This window comes from Buteo buteo, chromosome 18, assembly GCF_964188355.1.
Source record: "Buteo buteo chromosome 18, bButBut1.hap1.1, whole genome shotgun sequence".
Lineage (NCBI taxonomy): Eukaryota > Metazoa > Chordata > Aves > Accipitriformes > Accipitridae > Buteo > Buteo buteo.
In genome coordinates, this window is record NC_134188.1 from 22,412,696 (window position 1) to 22,431,736 (window position 19,041).

General features: G+C 40.3%; 1 protein-coding gene across 2 annotated transcripts in view; it reads right to left on the reverse strand.

Annotated features, from left to right (window-relative positions):
- DLG2 (discs large MAGUK scaffold protein 2) overlaps positions 1 to 19,041 on the reverse strand; it is a 1,017,318-nt gene that overhangs the window by 81,470 nt on the left and 916,807 nt on the right. The window lies entirely within an intron of this gene.

The following is a 19,041-nucleotide window of genomic DNA, read 5'->3' on the forward strand; positions in this document are numbered from 1 at the left end:
GTGAATGCAGAAAAACCACAATAGGAAAGGCTATTACCATTCAAAAATCCAGCTATGATATTTACCTTCTTCTAGTAGTCTAGTGGTTAGAGACTTACTTGAGTATGGGAAATAGAAGATTTTGCCACAACATTGACTGAGGAAATGGGAGCTATAAATGCAGTTCCCTCAGCAAACTGAAGCAATTCAAAGCCCTAACTCTCTCACCTTCATAAAGTGCCCTAACCACCAGGTTGCCATTTGTGGAAAGGACATTTTTCACCCCTTCCCTTGAAAGGGCAGTGTGACCGAGGGGGATGGAAAGTCAGGGAGGAGGGCAAAAGAAGTTGGTGGGGACCCCGCAACTGGAGATGAAGGAATGCAGCGGCGAACGAGCTGTCCTGACTGTCATCAGTGATTCCAGGTTGGCTTTGACTGAAACAGCAATAATGCAGGGAAAAGGGATATGCACCTGCTAAGGTGTTTTGCAAAATGTGAGGAACACAATCATCACCACCATCTCTTCCTCTTACATTTTAAACAGGCATTGCTGCTCAGTAAAGTGCCTATCCTCACTTGTACAACCTTGGTCTCAATTTCCCAGAAGAGTTGGTACCTAACACAGAGACTGAAGCCAGGCTTTTGGCAAGAGTGAGAATTCAGACATATTCCAGCATTTAGGTTTTCCTCTAAGCTAAATCCAGGGCAGAGTTATTGAACCTAATCCACCCCTGAGGTGTTGCCATGCTCTGTAAGGGAACTCCATTAAGGATGCATTTGGCCAAACTCCCTGCTTAGCACAGCAAAACTGAATTCCCTACTCAACACTTCCATTTACTGTATGCCGAATTTACGTAACTAAGTTAGGCACCTTGGATGACCCTCTATAGACCAAGTTTTATGAGATGTTGTGGTGCCAAAGCTGGGCTCCTGTAGCTCATAATATGGCCTGAAATTTGTGTGTACTTCTGTCAGTTCTACAGGTAGTATTTGAGTCAGCTATGCTCACTGCCTCTGCATCCTCACCCTGCTGCTTTAGGATTGCTTACTCCTACAAACCACCTTGGAAAATGCTTTTAACAAAGTCAGTTCCAAGATTCTTCCCCCATCAATCAGCAATAATGTTTTTTTCTACAGGCTGCTGAATTCTCTCCTTTGACCAAGAAGTCTATTCTCCTTGAGTGACACTGAAAACTATTCAGTATGGAGAGTGGTGGTTCAAGGTCTGACCCATTTTGTATTGACTTGAGGGAGAATAAGTGTGCCATGTTGCTGAATGGCAACATCAATTCCTTAAACAGTGTGCAGTGAGATCAATGAAAATAAATTAATACATCACTTTAAAATGGTGTCATGGAAAGAAGTCTCATGGGCTTTCCCTTAAGAGATAAAAGAGGTAAAGAACAGTATTTGGGGCAAATAAAATAAACCAAATACTGGGAAAGTCCTACAAAAAATGCATTAACCTCCTTCACAGACTGTCACCAAATGGGATTATCTCAAAGCTCACTTTTCTCCCTGTCATTAAGAGGAGCAGCTCATCCCTGAGTTTTACTAAACAAAACCTAGAGGTTTACCAGATAAAATGAGATTATCTTCTGCCTACACAGCATAAGGAAAAGGATGAGAATAGGATTTAAAAAAAGGTAGGAGTGATGTGATAGCAATGAAAAGACTTATGTTATTACAAAGGTCTGAGAGAGCCCGAAAAAATCAGAACATTAAAACATGGGGACTGTCACACTACCATGCCTTGCTACAGTTTAAGCATTTCTTCATTTCCAGTTAACAAAAAACTGAAAAGAATGTTGTTGAAACAGCATTATTTGCATGGTTGTATTAGGTGCAGAAATATGTTTTCGAGTAGTTAAAATTCTTCTGTTTACCTCATCCCACTTAATTAATTATGAGGGGTCATTTGTTTGAGAAGACGTCAGACTGGAAGCAGAAGGCATTCATGATAGTTTAATTATGGTTTAACTGATGTCTTACAAAATTTGAGAAAATGGCCACATTATTGAATGGATGAGAATTTATTGTGATGTTCTTGTTATATCAAAGTGAATTGTGATGTTATTCAACTGAGCAGAATTCTTAGAACACTAAAACCCATCATTGATAAAGTTGTATTTTTTCAATTACCATTTTTATTTGCATATTGATGCAAGGACCTGAATGGCATAATCTTTTAGAGGAGTGTAATCCCATTCTTTCTGAAACCCGTCAAGGACTGAATCCAAAGTAAGCTAGAAAAATTAATTTGAATTATACAACTGGACTGCAAGAGTGGAAATGTATATCAAGGGATGGACTATAATTTCAAAACACTGCCCTGGGGAACAAGTACTGAACAGTGGAGTCTCACTAATTTGCTTCTTGCTCAACCCCCCAAAATAATAGGTGTCTGGAACTATAATGACAGTGAACATCCTCTAGGTTTGTGCATTACAGCCTGCCTGAGTCTTAGACAGCCCAAATCCCATCCACTTCACTCTGAGTTCCAGACAGACACAAAAGCACAGCTGTGAAGGGTTGAAAGATGTGAAACGTAATGACTGTAGCTGTGCTATTGAAGTAATGAAGAGCTGAAAAGCATGACTGATGAGCTCTTAGATAATGGATTAATGAGCAAGATGCCTGTAGTTCATCAAAGGACTAATGGAAATCTACACAAGGTACCTGTGTTATACTATGGAGAAGGATGTGGAGACGGGGTACCATCCATATATAGCATTAAAGAGACGGATAGAGCAAGAACAGAACAGAGTGATGTTAATCATTTCAGCTCATATGTATATTTCATGTATGTTAACCAATTAGAGCATAAAAAAGGCATGATGGAAAATAATTTGCAGAAGACCATGATTTAATGTATGGAGAACAGATAAAACACGAGTAAAAGAAAGATGAAACTTGAACTTTTTTTGAAATTTGAGCTACTAGGCAGATACTACTGTGTGATGCTAGATCATTGGCACCCTGTGTTACATGCAAAAATTCAGTATACAGGAGTGGACGCAGGGACAGGTTACAAAGCAGGAATTCAGAAATGTTGCCCAGGCACGTAAGGGGTGGTTTCAGGAAAGCCAAAGCTCTGCTTGAGTTGAGGCTTGCCAGGGGTGTCAAGGTCAACAACAGCTTTTACAACTACATTGGCAGTAAAAGACTGAACAAAGGAAATGTGAGTCCATTGTGGAACGGGGTGGACGATTTAGTGACAGTAGACACAGATAAGGCTGAGCAGCCTTATCAGCACCAACAAGGTCTCCCAGGGTGCTGTGCTTGGAGTCTGGGTTCAGGAATAAGAATGACCAGCAGTGGCTGAAGACTGAACTTGACCCACCCAAGTCCATGGGACCTGATGAGCTGTGTCCAAGGGGGTGGAGGGAATCGGCCAAAGTCACAGCCAGGCCTCTGTCATCTTTGAAAGACTGTAGAGATGAGGGGCAGTCCCTGATGACTGGAAATGTCAAGTGCATCTTCAAAAACAGGCCAAATGATTTGAGGAACTACAGGCTGGTCAGCCTTCCTGTTTGTGCCTAAGAAAGACAAGGAACAAGTCCAGTTGGATCACATTTCTGAACAGTGGATGTCATTTACCTTGACCTTAACAAGAGTCTTGTTTCTTGTATCCTGAAATGTTCTTGTAGCAAAGCTAGGGCATTATAGTCTGGATGGGTGGACAGCTAAGTGGGTAAAAGACTGGCTGGGTATCAGCCTCAGAGGGTTGTGGTTAATGAGTTGTTCTCTACCTGGAGGACAGTATGAAGTAGGGTATCACAGGGGTCTAACCTGGGATGTCTGCCCTGGGGTCAATTCCCATCATGTATATCATCTTTATCAATGACCTGGAGGAGGTGAGATGTGCACTCTCATCAAGCAAGCACACAGCACTACACTGGGTCCAGCTGATATACTTGAGAGCAGGGCTGACATCCAGAGCAACCATGGCAGACTGATGGATGGGGCCAACAGGAACCTTGGAAAGTTCAAGAAGGACAAATGTAAAGTCCCACACCTGGAGCAGACTAACCTCCTTATTGTCATAGGTCAGCGACTGACACCATGGGGAGCAGCTCTGCAGGCCCTGGGAGTCCTGGAGGACGGCAAGGTAGGCATGAGCCAGCCATGTGTCCTGGCAGCAAAGTTGCAGGAGGGTTATTGCTTGTGCCTGATCCTACTGAAATGTCCCAGGGCATCAAGGGAATAGCCTGGTAGAGAAGGAAAACAAACTCCAGCTTTCTAAATCTAAGACTATTGATCTAACCATAGGACTACCCATTATCAGATGTCTGTAGTGGTGACTATGTGGAAGATTTCCAGGCAGGTTTAGCAGTCTACCATCCTTTAATATACAGGGACTATCCACAAGAATGTTCATTCCTCATTGTGGGAAGCCACCTCCTTGTTCCATGTCCGTTTTGGGGACTTGTGCTTCAGGAAGCATTTAACCCTTGTGTAACGGGAATAGGAGCCATTTCAACCCCAGGAGACAAGGTATTCCCATTAGGGGCCTCGAAGGGAATAGAAACAGGAAATACATCCTTCTAACATTACTTTCTCTTGCTCATAGGAGAAGCAGGATGACTGAGGCCATCATAATTATTCAATTATTGTAATTTTAAGCTGCAAATGCACTGGAGTCAAACTGTAAATGCTCTTCCTCCATTACAGCACGAGGTACAATTTTGTAGCCCTTCAGGAAATGTAAAGAACAGCCCCCTTCTACAGAGCACGATTGCTCAGCAATGCAAAACTATAAACATCTAATTTTTTTATTTTACCAAGCACAATTACCAATTAATCAGCTGTTAGGGAAATCTATGTCAAACAAAATATTGGCAGAGGAAACTTTAGCCTGCCTAGTACATGGCTGCTTTTATCAGTGAAAAATGCTAAGAAATCAGAAAATAAGTTCTAAAATTAGTTAATCAGCTCAAACAAAGTTTCAATTATTCTTGTAATTGGGGATGATTAGATTATTCTGTACACACACTGGGAAAAAAATAAGTCACAGAAATACAGAATCTCTAAGTCCCAGACTATCATCATTATTTAAGAAGTATTTATATTTTCATACAAACATTCCTCACCAGATCTAATTAGACTAAATTACTTCTGTTAGTACTTCATTCTTCCAAGAATAGCCTGCACAGCTGATTTTTCAAATGATCTTTGCCCCATAAAGTCCTATTATCATGTACACAGTATGAGCAGAGGTAAAGCACATCAAGAAAAACTTATCCAGTGTTTGACTTTGAGAGATTGCAATGCTTCTATTATAAATATCACTCAGAGAGAATCTTACTGAAGTATTTGACCTAAATGTCAGCAAGTCCACTTTCTGGCAATACTCAAAGAGAGCACAAGTGTGGTTTTTGCCCACATCTCAGCACTCCTGAGCCTCTCTTGCGGGTGTAGCCTTTTAGGTATGCAATAAAGACACAATTACAACAAATATTTCCTTTTTGCTGACTGAAAAGACAAAGTCCTTGACTTAGAAGGCTATACCTCTAGATTAAGGGTGGAGACAGATCAGATTCCAATAAGCTTGGACTGCTATCAGCTCATTTCCAGAACAGCTCTGCAGAGAATAGCACTGAAAACTCTGTAGTTTTACTGTTCTTTGTTCTACATCTCGTAACAGAAGTGGATGAAAGGCCAGTTATGTGGTATGGTTTCAAAGGAAAGGATATGGTGATGTGTTTTGAATGGAGTTTGTTTGAGTCAACATGTTTTTTTCATGATTTGTGGTTCCAGTACCTTAATAATATGACAGAAGTTAGGGAGCGAGAGACTGGATTATCCTTTTCTTAAACCTGTTGGGATTTTCTTGCTTATAGCACATCATAACTACAATGACAGCCTAGATCATATTGACCTGAAACTTAAGCATTAGAAGTACTCTTCTGATCCCATTAGAAAAACTGTCTCTGGCGAGTCCTCTTTTCCATTTTGGCTGCAATAGAAAAATCCAATCTCTTTTCACACATCTAATTCAGAAATTTGAGATCAGGTTTGACCTCAGACTCTTCAGAGTTCTGGGACTTAAAAAGTCACAGATGATTTATTCAAAATCTATTTATCTCCAATAACTGTAATCAGCTGTCCTATGATGAACAAACAGCTTGTCATAGTGCTTCAGCATCACTCCCTATCTCCCTAACAATATAACTGTGTATTTTTAGGTCCTAAATGAATGCAGAATCTGAGCTCCTCAATTCCAGAATGATACCACTCATCTTCCTGGAGGAAGAGCTCAGATAGGATGGAAAATTCTTTGTGTTCTTTAAACAGGCAGAGCACTTCTAAACAGTAACTTGGAGTAAAATGCTTGATAGTACTAAGATTTTTGCCCTAGTTATGACGGCATATGACTCCTTGGTTCACACCACATTAACTACTAGTTAATACTGACTGCAGATGGGTTTTAGTGCTGTTTGTAGAAGATGTAATTATTACTGAATGTTTAATAAACATATTTAGAATATTTCCCTTATTCCATATACTTATCTGTCTGCTCTTCTCAAATATAGCAAAATCCCATTTCAAATTGATGTCCCCTGAAGCTCTGGAATATATTTAGAACCCAAGGCAACTGGTAGAAAAACGAATGCAAGTCTTTCGTGTGATGCGTACGTAGTGCATTTCCATAGATGGAACACTAAAAGTGCAACTGCAGCGACTTAATACTTTTATAAAGTTTCCTAAAAAAGCAGCCTTGAAACCTGAGTATAATTGAAGTGTCCTTTCTTAAGAATTCAAACACCAACAAACCAAGTAGGGATTTTCCTTTCACTCATCTTAATGCAAATTAAGAGCTGCTCCACTGAACCAAGGATATTATAGCAATTAAAAAGTTTAGGGAAAGGAAACTTGGATCCTTCTGCACACTGTCCACATTAAAACGGAATATATTCTTATGTCTGTCCAGTGCCTGATGCCTTTGGGATGGCAATGCAGAAAAAATAAAACTAAAGTAGCTTAAGAAGCACCTACCATACAACTCTTTCACACGCTATTAAGAGGAAAACAACCTCATCTTCTACAGGCTCTAAATTCAGCAATGGTCCTTGCATTCAGCTGGATAATTTTCAAGTCATTAATTCAGTCAAATTCACTATTATTTCATACCTTCAGTGAGAAAAATATCCTGTCTGCTGATTGTTATTTCTTTTACATTTTTTTCTCCAGATTTCTTGCAGCCAAAGCTGCTGCAGTCCTCCTTAAAGGCAAAACTGTCTGTTGAATTTTACCCAAACTTTTAAAATTGTTTTGATATTCTTAAAGGAAGCCTATAGGAGACTACTGCTAACTGAATCACTGTCTACTACTTGTGCAGCAGACAGACAAAGGCAGATAAATTGATTACTGAGTACAAGGAATTTAAAAGAAATGCCTGTATTTCTGATGATGTTCTGTTTAACCAATTTCTGAATTTTAGCAGCAAACAACAATATAAATGAAAGTAAACTAGAAAACCCTTTAAAAATGCACAATCCTGAAAGCATCGAGAAAATAAAAGATGATTACACTAACACAGTAGCTATAATAAAATCATAGTTATTGGCCTATGTAAAAAGGCAACATATCATTCAGGTATTGAAATAAATTCTGAGTCATTTGCTGAATGACATCAGATTTAGGTGAAAGAACAGTTATTTGCCACAAAACCAGCCAAACTCTCCTGGCTGCTAAGCTTCATTTCTGTTGTGCATGGTAGTTTATAACCTGAGCTGAATGCCCGTGGCTACTGCACTTGCATCACAAGACGTTGTGAGCTGTGGACTTCAAACTGACCTGTCATCTTCTAGCAGTAACCACTACATCTGGCAGGATAGTAAGGCCAACACGGAAATTGATAAGAAGTTTGTAAGGGTCCACTTCTCTTAATTCGTATTTTGTTTTTCTTACTGATATTCTAATTAATTATGAAAGTATAAGTAGATGATTAGATTTCCAGAGACTTAACAAGAAAATTCAGGTCCAGTTCAGTTTTGCTGAAAGATCTGCTATAGCTCACGAGAATTTCAAGATGAATCCACATGCAAATATCAACAATGAAGGAAGAATTCTGATTTTTACTCCTGGAACATCTCCTGATTCTGACTTGAAGCCAGGGTAAAGACTGATGACTCTAGTTGCACTTTAGTTGGGGCTAACTTTAGCAAGAACGAAACCCATATGAATCAGATCTGAAGCAGTGCCGTGCACTGAAATCATAACTCTATGTTCCTCTTAACTCTAGTAAAGGCTTTAGGAACCTAGTTCTGACCTTGCTACTGCCAGTGTAGCTCATCCTTTTTTCTGTAAGGAAGGGCAGGTGTGAAATCAGGACCAGACACTAGAATGCTAAATAACAACAATATATAATATTAAAACCTAAGTTGTTTAATAACGTGATAAATTTGCTATTAAATTAATAATAAGTGGATGTCATAAAAGTCTGTCTGTACTGTCACGTCTGGATGAGACATGGGGCAGAATAACTCAGAGGGCGAATGTACTTTCCGGGGCATCTCACAGGTCATTAACATACATCGCCTCTCCCTGCAGCAGAGCTTTCTTGTCACAATAGCTCTCCATGGATGTGGCAATGCTCTGACTGCCAGTATGGAAAGGACAAAATCACTTTCAACGCTTATACTGAAAGGGTGATTGCATTTTGAACCTGCAAACCATGTTAGAAACATTGCTTCTACCATGTTTCCTGCAGTGGTACTAAAAATGGTTTTGATTCTGTTTAGTCTCAGTTAATCTGTTTTCAAGGTGAGTTCACATAAATATCTGTTTCCTTGTACAGAACTACTTGAAGAAACCACAGACGTTTTTCAAATCTAAACTTTACTTCTTGTACAAGAATAGTTCCTGAAGTATTCTCAGCAACATGGATCTTGACAAACAAAATCTGACTGGCTGGGTACACAGGGGAACAGCCAAAAGGACTGAACTGTGGCTTTGTATCTTGAACCGCTGCAAGAAAGTGGCAAAACACTGCTTGATGGCCATTAGGCTGTGCTTCCATTTTGTGATTGATAACCTATGATCCTTATCTGTAGAAATTGTTTTACAGTCTCTGCAGAAAGGAGTAATTACAATAGTCAGTCACTGCAACCTCTACCCGGATTCTAAAATGTCTCAAGGACATCAAGAAGAGAAAGCGTGTCTGCAGAGATAGTGCTTTTTAAAAGGGAAAATTACAGACCTTTTTGGCTCCCAGAAAGAAAGGAATATTGATACTTCTTGGAAATGGAGAGGACACGTATCATTAGCAGCACGCCAAGGTAAAAACTATTCCAACCTGGTATAACTAAAATCTTAAGTGGTTAGAAATATAGAAATAAGAAGTTACAAAAAAAAAAAAAAAAAGAAAAAAAAAGCTTGTATTCTGTCAAGCAACTGCTTCTGTCCTAATTTTTCACAAAGCTTTCAGCTGCTGCCCACTATGCCAGGACCCTTTTCAACAACTAAGAGGAAGATGTGGGAACAGAAATAGCAACACGGTATTGCCTTCCCTGTAAGCAGCGGTTTGTATAGCAGTAGGTATTATGTGGTGCTAGCAGGTGTGTTTTTAATTATAGCAGCACAATATATTGGGTGAAGGAATGAGGTTGCCTGCAAGGTCAATTGAAAAGTATAAGAAAAAGAAATAGAATCTATGGAAAGTTGGTAAATGTTTCATTATTATAATTCCTATTTAGTGAGGAACATCTGGCAAACTCTTCACCAGACAGCTCTGTTTGATAGTCTTCTTTTATTTGCTATATTTGTAGATAAAGCAATTAGAGTAAGTACTTGTAAGAGAAGCGTGACCCACAATCAGAGTCTTCACAAGAGATGAAGTTGGAGACGTGGCGGAATGCAGATGTACACACACACACATGTATAGAGACACACACAGAGATAGGCTAATCTCCGAAATCTTTTTTTACTCCATTTGCTCTGAATATAAGGCACATTTAGAGAGGATCGAATCCCACCTGCCGAGGCTGGTGTGCGAGAGGGACAGAGACGGGGCCAGCAGTGCAAGCCCCACGCTGGGGCTGGTCACCCCACGTTGAGCTGGGTTCCCCTGGACACCAGCTTCCCCAATCAACCGGTGCCACGCAACCACCGCTCACAGCAACCTAGCTGCATCTAAACCAGGATCTATTCAACGTGATGCCAGGGAGGCCTGGGAGAACCTGGGCTTTCTGCTTCAGGACTTTGTTCCCTGTTACAGGAGTGGGGTGGCAGGGAATGACCAAATGGAGTTGCTGAGGTGCTCCCTACGATCCCCACATCCTTCCCAGGCTCGCTGTAGAGTTAGTACAGTCATTTCTATTTCTAATGAGAAATAAAAGGGTCAGCAAAGCCTGCTGGTCCCACTTAGCCTCCTCACTTAACTCGGTTGGGCTCCCTTCTCAGAGATGGGTTTCCTTGCGGTGAGATGAAAGATCCCCCTCATTTATCTTCACTGGAAGGCACTTCAAATGGGGATTCCCACTGCCCTTTTCAGCAGGGTTATGTCCCGTTTCAACACCATTCTCAGCTTTGTTCCAATGCAGCTAATTTGGAGAGCTCGTTCTACAGCCTCTTTACAACTTTTCCATATAAGATTTCAGGTAGAAAACTCTTTAATAGGGGCTAAGCAGTCTTATCTCTTTCTCTCACATTGGCCACCATGCTAAGAGCCTCTGCTAGCCTGTGCTGTGCCAGTGCACATATTCAGATTTTCAACTTTTGACTGTATTCTCACAAACTTTTATTTCAATGGGGTTTCTTCTCTGTGATCATGGTCTAACTTATTGTCTTGTACTTTTCCAGTTGAGAACTGCACAAACTGATGGTGTCCTATTATAGCTGTTGACATGGAAACATCATAAGAAACTGTTTATTGGACAAGACTGCTTTTTCACATAGAACAGACACAGCTTAAATGCATGTTTTGCTGATTCACTTTCAGCCATTTTAAGCCACAGACAGTTCATCTTCATTGTTGCTTTCCCCTCCCTGCGCCGACGGATCGTGTTCTGAGTCTGTGCTTAGAAATGAGGCTGCCTAAAACTATGACTGTCTTGGTTATAGAAATTTCAAACAAATCCTATTCCTACACATGGTGAAGTTCTTCATCATCATCTTCTGGCTTGGAAATTATTCTAGCTGACACTTTCCTGCCGGATGAGGCTCCGAACCAGAAAGCAGGCAGTCCCACTAGGGAACTGGAAAGCAGAATATATGTGCAAGGAAAAGCTATTAAAGCATCTCTTAAGAAAAGAAAAAGGTGTGCTGCTTCTTTAGAGCAGACATCACATGCCAAGCACATTACCTGTTCTGGGACATTACTTCAATAACTTACGAAACAGAACAGTAAGGAAAATGGCCAGAAGTATGTACTACTTACTCTTACTGAAGCTGCTACTAGAAAAGCAGTTTCAGCAGGCATTAATAATTCAGCACTGAGGACATAATTTCAGGTCTCAGCCGGTTATTTCATATCTAACAAGTTTTACTGATAATGTAAAGATAAGATGAATTAGGCAAGAATGGCTTTGATAAGGAGCCGCTTTATATTCTGTTTTATATTCTGAACTTTAGGCAGAACTTGTTATCTGAGATTACTGTAGGTTTATTCACGTGGGGCTCAGTCCTTCGAGGTGCTCAGTACTGCGTGCATTAGCTCTTAATCTTGAACACAAAGTATTCAATGATTTGCAAAGCCACAACCAGATAGAAATAAATCTGCTTTTTGTGCCTTTTCGGCCAACTGGAGAATCATCCCTTGATAAAAGGCTTGCTGGGCTGTTGGTTCATGCTGCAGATAACGGTGCATTGCACCGTGCCTCAGGAAGGAATCAGTTGGTCTCATTTCATACTGGGTACCTAAGAGTAGCAGCTATGATAAACATGAAGATGTAAAGGAGAGAGCTGGTGTTAGATGCAGAGATGAGGCTGTTTTGACTGATGTATTTACATGTTCACTTTTCAATCTCCATTAATTGCTGCTTCTTTGTCTGTGAAATGTTATTAAAAACTGCAAACAAACCTCATTTTTCCTTAACTGTTCATTAGTATCAACACTGCAAAAAAATATCAGATGAATAAGAAATATAGTAAGTGTTAGGAAAAACTGTAGTAGTTTGTGAGGTGGCTAGTAGTTTCAACTAAGTATATATCAAATATATCGATTTTCACAGTCCTAGGGTATAGCTGAGGCCTATTGTTATACTTACAGCATCACAGGGTGTTTTTTTAAGCACCAAAATGCCATCAAACTATAAGCCTGAAGGCCTTTGAATTGTGAATACTCCACGATTGATAATTTTCACATCCATCTTTCAGCTGAGAGTTGCAACACTGTTGTGTGTCTTAGTTATTAGTTATTTAATTACACTGTTCAGCTCCTGAAAAATAAAGATTTGTACTATTTCCTTGGTTCCAAATTTGAGCACCTCTCAGTGAAGCCAGCGAGAATACTGGTGCCAGCAGGATCTGGAGAAGAATCAATATTCTGAGAAAGAAGAGCTAAAAAGTAGTAACTGAATATTCAGAAACTCAAACTTAACAAGGACATGTGAAATGAGTAACATTCCAAGCAGGTTTCAATTTTCCAGTCTGAAATGGCATTTCAAGTGCAACAGTACATTTCACAAGTGTAGATTATGTGTGTACCTATCTGACCATTTCCAAACACGTCTGCTAAACACTATCATAAACTCCAGCTTTCTGTATTATGCCATTTATCACAGATTTTCTGAATGCATGTTTCCATTCTGTTCTATAATTTGGACTGTTCAATTGCCTAGGAATAATCTGAGCTAAGTGAACAGACTGTACTAAAATTCCACTTTCCTCCACTTCCCATTCAGTAAAGAGAATTCTAATAGTTTCTATCATGCCATTAAAGTACAGGCACGGCTATGTAAGCTCTAGCTATTTCCCCATCAAAACCAAACAATAATGCCTAGGTGCTAAACTCACTCACATTCCCTCTCCAGAAATCGAGACTGACCTACAGTGCTCTGAAGCCTGAAAGAAATGTAGTCTGATGCCATAGCTGGAATCATAAACTCATCAAGCTTGACAGCCATGCACCGAACATATGTGGATCCTCAATAGTGCTAACAAAAGTGGCAAATGAATTCAGAAGGAATCCTGGGGAATAAGAATATGGGGAACAAACCAGCCCGTTTAAACAGGACTGTCAGTGTTTCAAAGCTCCGTTGCAGTGTCATACTGAAATACACAACAGAAGCATTCACAGACAACAGCTACAGAGCCTGGTGTTACAGCTTCTTCAAGATATGTATATGCATACTCTGCGTGCGTGTGGGAAAGCGAAAGAGAAAGATATTCAGTGTGGGTGGGATTCAGGTCACATAACTTGAAGTATCTCTAATATAGATGTTTACATCTCAGCTAATCACCTGAGGCTCCTTCCACTCAACTGTGAGAAATAGACATTTTTAGGGCATGATTCGCCTGAGCAGTTTTAGATGTCTACTTCTGGATGAGATGAATTGTACTCTGAAAGTGCCAAGTGCACTCCACTGACTCAAGGGAGATACTAGGCAACTAGCTTAAGTGACGACGTTTGCAACATACATGTGGATATAGCATATGTTTAACATATATATATTTGGACTTTCTTTATATATACACACACACACACATAAATACACACACACACACACATATATACATATTCTCTCTCCCCACGATGAGTATTTAGGTATGACCATTTCATCCCTCTCTCTCTGGTTCCCTCAGTACCTCCCTCCGAAAAGCCCGGATGACTTTGTGTCTTTATCACATTTCTCCTAGATCTACATAGTAGAGCTTTCCATCACCCAGTCTGATGTTATCATGTGTTCAGGTTTCACTACCAGGATGTCTCCAAGAACTGCATTTCTCACGTGGGTTTCAGACTGCATCGTGAGCAGGAGAATTTTGCCCATGGAGCCTTGACCTGATGCTCACTGGCCTACGGGGGTTTGGTGACTTTAACAGACATTCCATAAACCCAGCCCAGATTCAGTCTTCACAAACTGCCTCAGCCAAACTTCAACTGTAACTCAGCAAAGTTTCCAAGTGAGAATTTCTGTGATTTGTTGAAAATCAAAATCTCTTTAAGCAATACTGCATCATGCTGATTTCTAAGCTCAGGAAATGTGTGTAAAGGTGTCTAACACCTAATGGAGAATTCATTGTGCTGGAAATCAGAGTAAACAACCCAAAGTACCTCAACCTTGACTTCCTTTCAGCTGCTGCTAAGTTGCTATGGAAAATCTTCAGATTCTGTTCCTCAGTAAAAATGAACCAGAAACCACTTGTTTTTAACACATAACGCTTTGTTTTTGTACAGCACATACCTATCAAAGCTAGGAAATGTTTAGCACTAATTCCAGCTAGAAGACAAAAATGTAGTGGACTAAGAGGCACCTGTTTGCACTGTGCACAGGTTTTCTTGTTAGTGCAGCACGGGCTGGGACAAAAAGATTGAATTTATTACATTTCCTCATCTTATTGGGAAGAGGCTCTTCCCTTGATTACACTTCCCACTGTAGTGTTGTCCCCTGGGCAGGGGGTGGAGAGGCAGCTGCAGAATCACTTCTTCTTCTGAAACTGCAGCTGGATCCAGCCCTGTCCCAGCTCCGATTTCCATACCCACCTTTCCAGACAACTGTACTATTTGCATTGTGCTGATATATTTAAAAGTACTGCTGAAGTTGAAATATCTGCATTTCAGTAAGCTCAGCTAGCCCCTTTATACAGGGCAAAAAGTAGCCATGATTAGGAGGAATGATGTTTCGTCACTGATGGTATGGAACAGATTTTAAACAGTGACGCGGCAATGGAAGGGCTGGGGTGTGCGTGAAGCTTTTGAGTTGTTTCTGCAGAGTGATACACCTCCACAGTGCCTGTTTGTGGCTTTGGACAATTGGAATTTTTAATTATAGACATTATTTCAGAAGCTGTCTGGTTTGAACAATTAAAAGGTGCAGTGGCTGTTTATTCTAAGCTTATCTAATTATTTTTTCATCTGTAAATCAACAACAGGCTGTAAGAAGGTAGTTCTTGGATGCCAGATGATTCCTGAAAAGCTTTTCTTTGTACATGTAGTAGCAATTACTGAAGTATCTACTTTTACCCTCAGAAATCTAGCACAAGTGCTTTAAGCTCAGGAGGAATCTCGTAAATCAACAAGAAAAACCCTTCATCATGCTTAAGCTCAGTCTCCTCCAAAGCTTGGCAATTTTATACTGAAGTTTCAATGGCTGCTCCCATTCACCAAACTTTTTAAAGGACTGTACTTCTCTGACGCTTAACTCTTCAAAATGCTGCCATGTTCCATAGCCTGTGGCTTAAATACCATGACCTGCCATCATTTCCTAAGAGTATCAATAGCGACCACATGTAGCCTGAAAAATTTGACTATGGATCTGGACCTAGAAGGACAAAGCAAAGCATGTATCTGTTTCAAGACAACCAAATACATAATCTTACAAAAGCAGATTTTAAAACTTTGAGCCAAAAAGACAAAAAGGAAGATATGAATTTGCATAAGAAACACTAAAAAAACCCCTATGTATGGATATAGCATTTAGCTGGTGCTGGGTTTGTTTACTTTCCTCATTAATCATGAGCTGATAGCTGAATTCCAATGAATTAAAAAGGGTAATAGTAGGAATTTTTTAGCCTCTCATTTCAGTTACTGAATTCAAATTAAGCTTATTCACCTTCACCAACAAATAAATTATTGTCGTGGTTTAACCCCAGCCAGCAACTAAACACCACGCAGCCGCTCACTCACTCCCCCCCCATCCAGTGGGATGGGGGAGAAAATCAGGAAAAGAAGTAAAACTCCTGGGTTGAGATAAGAACGGTTTAATAGAACAGAAAAGAAGAAACTAATAATAATAATGATAACACTAATAAAATGACAACAGTAAGTAATAAAAGGATTGAAATGTACAAATGATGCGCAGGGCAATTGCTCACCACCCGCCGACCGACACCCAGCCAGTCCCCGAGCGGCGAATCCCCGCCCCCCCCTTCCCAGTTCCTAAACTAGATGGGACATCACATGGTATGGAATACACCGTTGGCCAGTTTGGGTCAGGTGCCCTGGCTGGGCATGAGAAGCTGAAAAATCCTTGACTATAGTCTAAACACTACTGAGCAACAACTGAAAACATCAGTGTTATCAGCATTCTTCACATACTGAACTCAAAACATAGCACTGTACCAGCTACTAGGAAGACAGTTAACTCCATCCCGGCTGAAACCAGGACAATTATAAATAATAAAATTTGCTATGTTTCATATCTATTCTCTCACTTTCTGCTTTTCTTTCTGTATTTCTTTTCCTCAACAGAAAGATTTAGTGACAAAGAGGATGTGGGCTCCCAAAAGAGTTAGCAGCATTTCCTACTGCTCTGTCCTTCCCTGAAGTCTCATACTTTGCCTTTAGTGTCGTGGGCTTTCTGATAACATTCCAAACAGAGATATAGGGTCTGTGATATAAAACAAACAGGTAGTACTGAAAAAACAAAAAAAAAAACTTCAGGAAGTTCCTGGGAAATATTCTAGGAGGCATCAGAAAGACAGACTGGGATAAAGAAAGAAAAAAAATAATGAAAATCAGAAACACCAGAGTACGCACAGATAAAAGATCATGTCAAAGAGCTATACAACTTCTTCTGAACAAATCATTTGTGATTGCTTTCCTGTGGTTGTATACACTGCTCAAGTGTGACTTTTAATTGCTTTCAACCAACTACTTCTAGTCCTACATTTAACCCATTAACCCCATACTAAATTTTACCTCACTTCATTTAATATAACTTCTTTTATATATCTCAATTAAAAATGCTATGCTATTTTAGTAGGGGATGGATGGGGAAATCACAGACTGTAAGGCAGAGGAGAAAACCCTGCATCCAATGAACCCCACATCCACTGGCAAACCTGTTTACAGAGCTTTGCTTTCTCTCACCCTCTTTTCTGTTGACTTTTCTATCAGCAGATAATGACAGTTATTTTCAATTATTGGAACCTATATGGACCTTAATTTATTTCCGGTGCTGCCTAAACCATAGTTTTTTACTTTGATTAAGCTCTCTGGCTAAAAAATAACAATGCTTGTACTCAGTGAAGGACAGCAAAATCACTACATCCCAAAGAAAGGAAAACAGCAAACTTGAATCAAACTTGGCATTACAGCTACAGATTTGCAACATATGGTAGTTTGCTTCTAGTTCTCTTGCACATGCTGACCAAAATAATCCATTGAAACAGAAATATCCTGAGTTGTAAGAATACAAAAAAAAAAAGCTAAATCCCAGACTTTTTACATGGGTCCCTTGCTGTAAAGAGTTTATCCATGAAGTGAAAATCTCAGTCTCTGAAAACAAGCACGTTTCTGAACCCACATTTATTTTTTCCTTAGTGCCTAATGTAGAAATAAGCTACCTTTGTAATTAGTATATATGATTTGAACTAATTGCCTAGCACAATGCTGCAGGCGCTCCTGCACTACAAACACATTATGGTAATATGTAAAATACATAGCCTCTCTGACAGACTTCTCAGTGTTGGACACAGACAATTGTGTGGGTTTGACTGCAAAAAAATTTATGCTAAGAAAAGTGACTGAGGCTTTTGGGGTTTTCTGCTTGAGAGGTTTGGGGCATTGTTTGGAACGATGCTGGAATAAAAGAACAGGTTTTGCATTTATGGTTCGGGAAGTGATGTTTAGATATGCAGCTAAGACATCAAAGATTCCTGCAGTGAAGCACCAGGGCATATCAGCTTAGTGAGACAGACCACATCCAGAATTCATGAACCAGCAGAAAACCAAGCTCATCGTTGCACACAGAGCAATACCGTATGGAAGAACTAAGCTAGCCCAGATGCAGCACTGATACATTAGCTTGGCTCAGTGTGCAAGCTAATAAGCCTCAGTTCTCAGCGGGGCTTAGCAGGTTGAATCTGATACTGGGGTAATTGAGCTTTGCTTCAGCTCAAACCAGTAAGTTGTTCAGGACCCCATGTTAGCCCTTTATCTGTACGCCTGAATTGACTTGCGGTTGCTGGCGTGGATTTTTTTGCACCGTTGTTCCCCACAGTTTGGGTTCCCGGCTTACCTCAAGCGAAGTAAGCTTGGATCTATCCCTACATGTCCAATGACTGTAGCTTTTCATAAAATGCAAATTCAGGGAGCTGAGCAAAGCTCTTGACAGCAAAGTCATTTTGTGTTTGGTTTGGAAAAACCTACTGCAGGTGGAATAGCTCCAGAGGTAAACACAAAGCCAGAGAGGTCAGAGAAGGTTAGAGATACATCGAAAACCATGACACTTCCAACCCGACCTTGCCCGACAGCAAGATTACTGGTAACAGCGATCCATATCCCTTCAGTCCTTGCTCTTTGTGGCAGCAGCACCAGGTAGTGCTTTATGCGGTCGCTGCCCACTAGAATGAGACCATCCATGCTAACATTTAAGTTTTCCCTTCCTTCTCTTCTACCTTCCCCCTTCATGCTAAGGGCATAATGACAAAATGCAGAATTTAGCCTTAATTGGATCTCTGCAATGTTATCACCTGAATTAGCTCCCCCATGAATAATTATCACTGCCTGGAGGCTGACAAATTGCTTCCCTCTACTTCATGACTGTCAGGAATTTCAAAGTATATGCTGAGCATGGCGGGGGGGGGGGGGAATGAAAATGAAAAGCCTAGAGAAGCATCATTATTAAGATTATTAAAATATTCAGCACGGATTCCCATAGTCTCCCTGAGTCCCAAAAGGCATGAGTGACAGCCTGGACTTTTCTAGGGGCAACTGGGCAACACCCAGCCTTTCATCCAGCAATGACTACAGCAATAGACTTGCACAGTCAAGGCAAAACTATAACCACTGCTGCTGCCTGGCTCACGGTTAGGCAGTTCCTACGTTATTCACTACCCCATTTAAGCTACGTACATCAGCTTGTTTAGCATTTCCTCTGCATCTTTGATCTTGCTAGGTAGATGGGAAATTCTTTGTAGCGTAGACTGATAGAAGGGTAAACATATACAAGG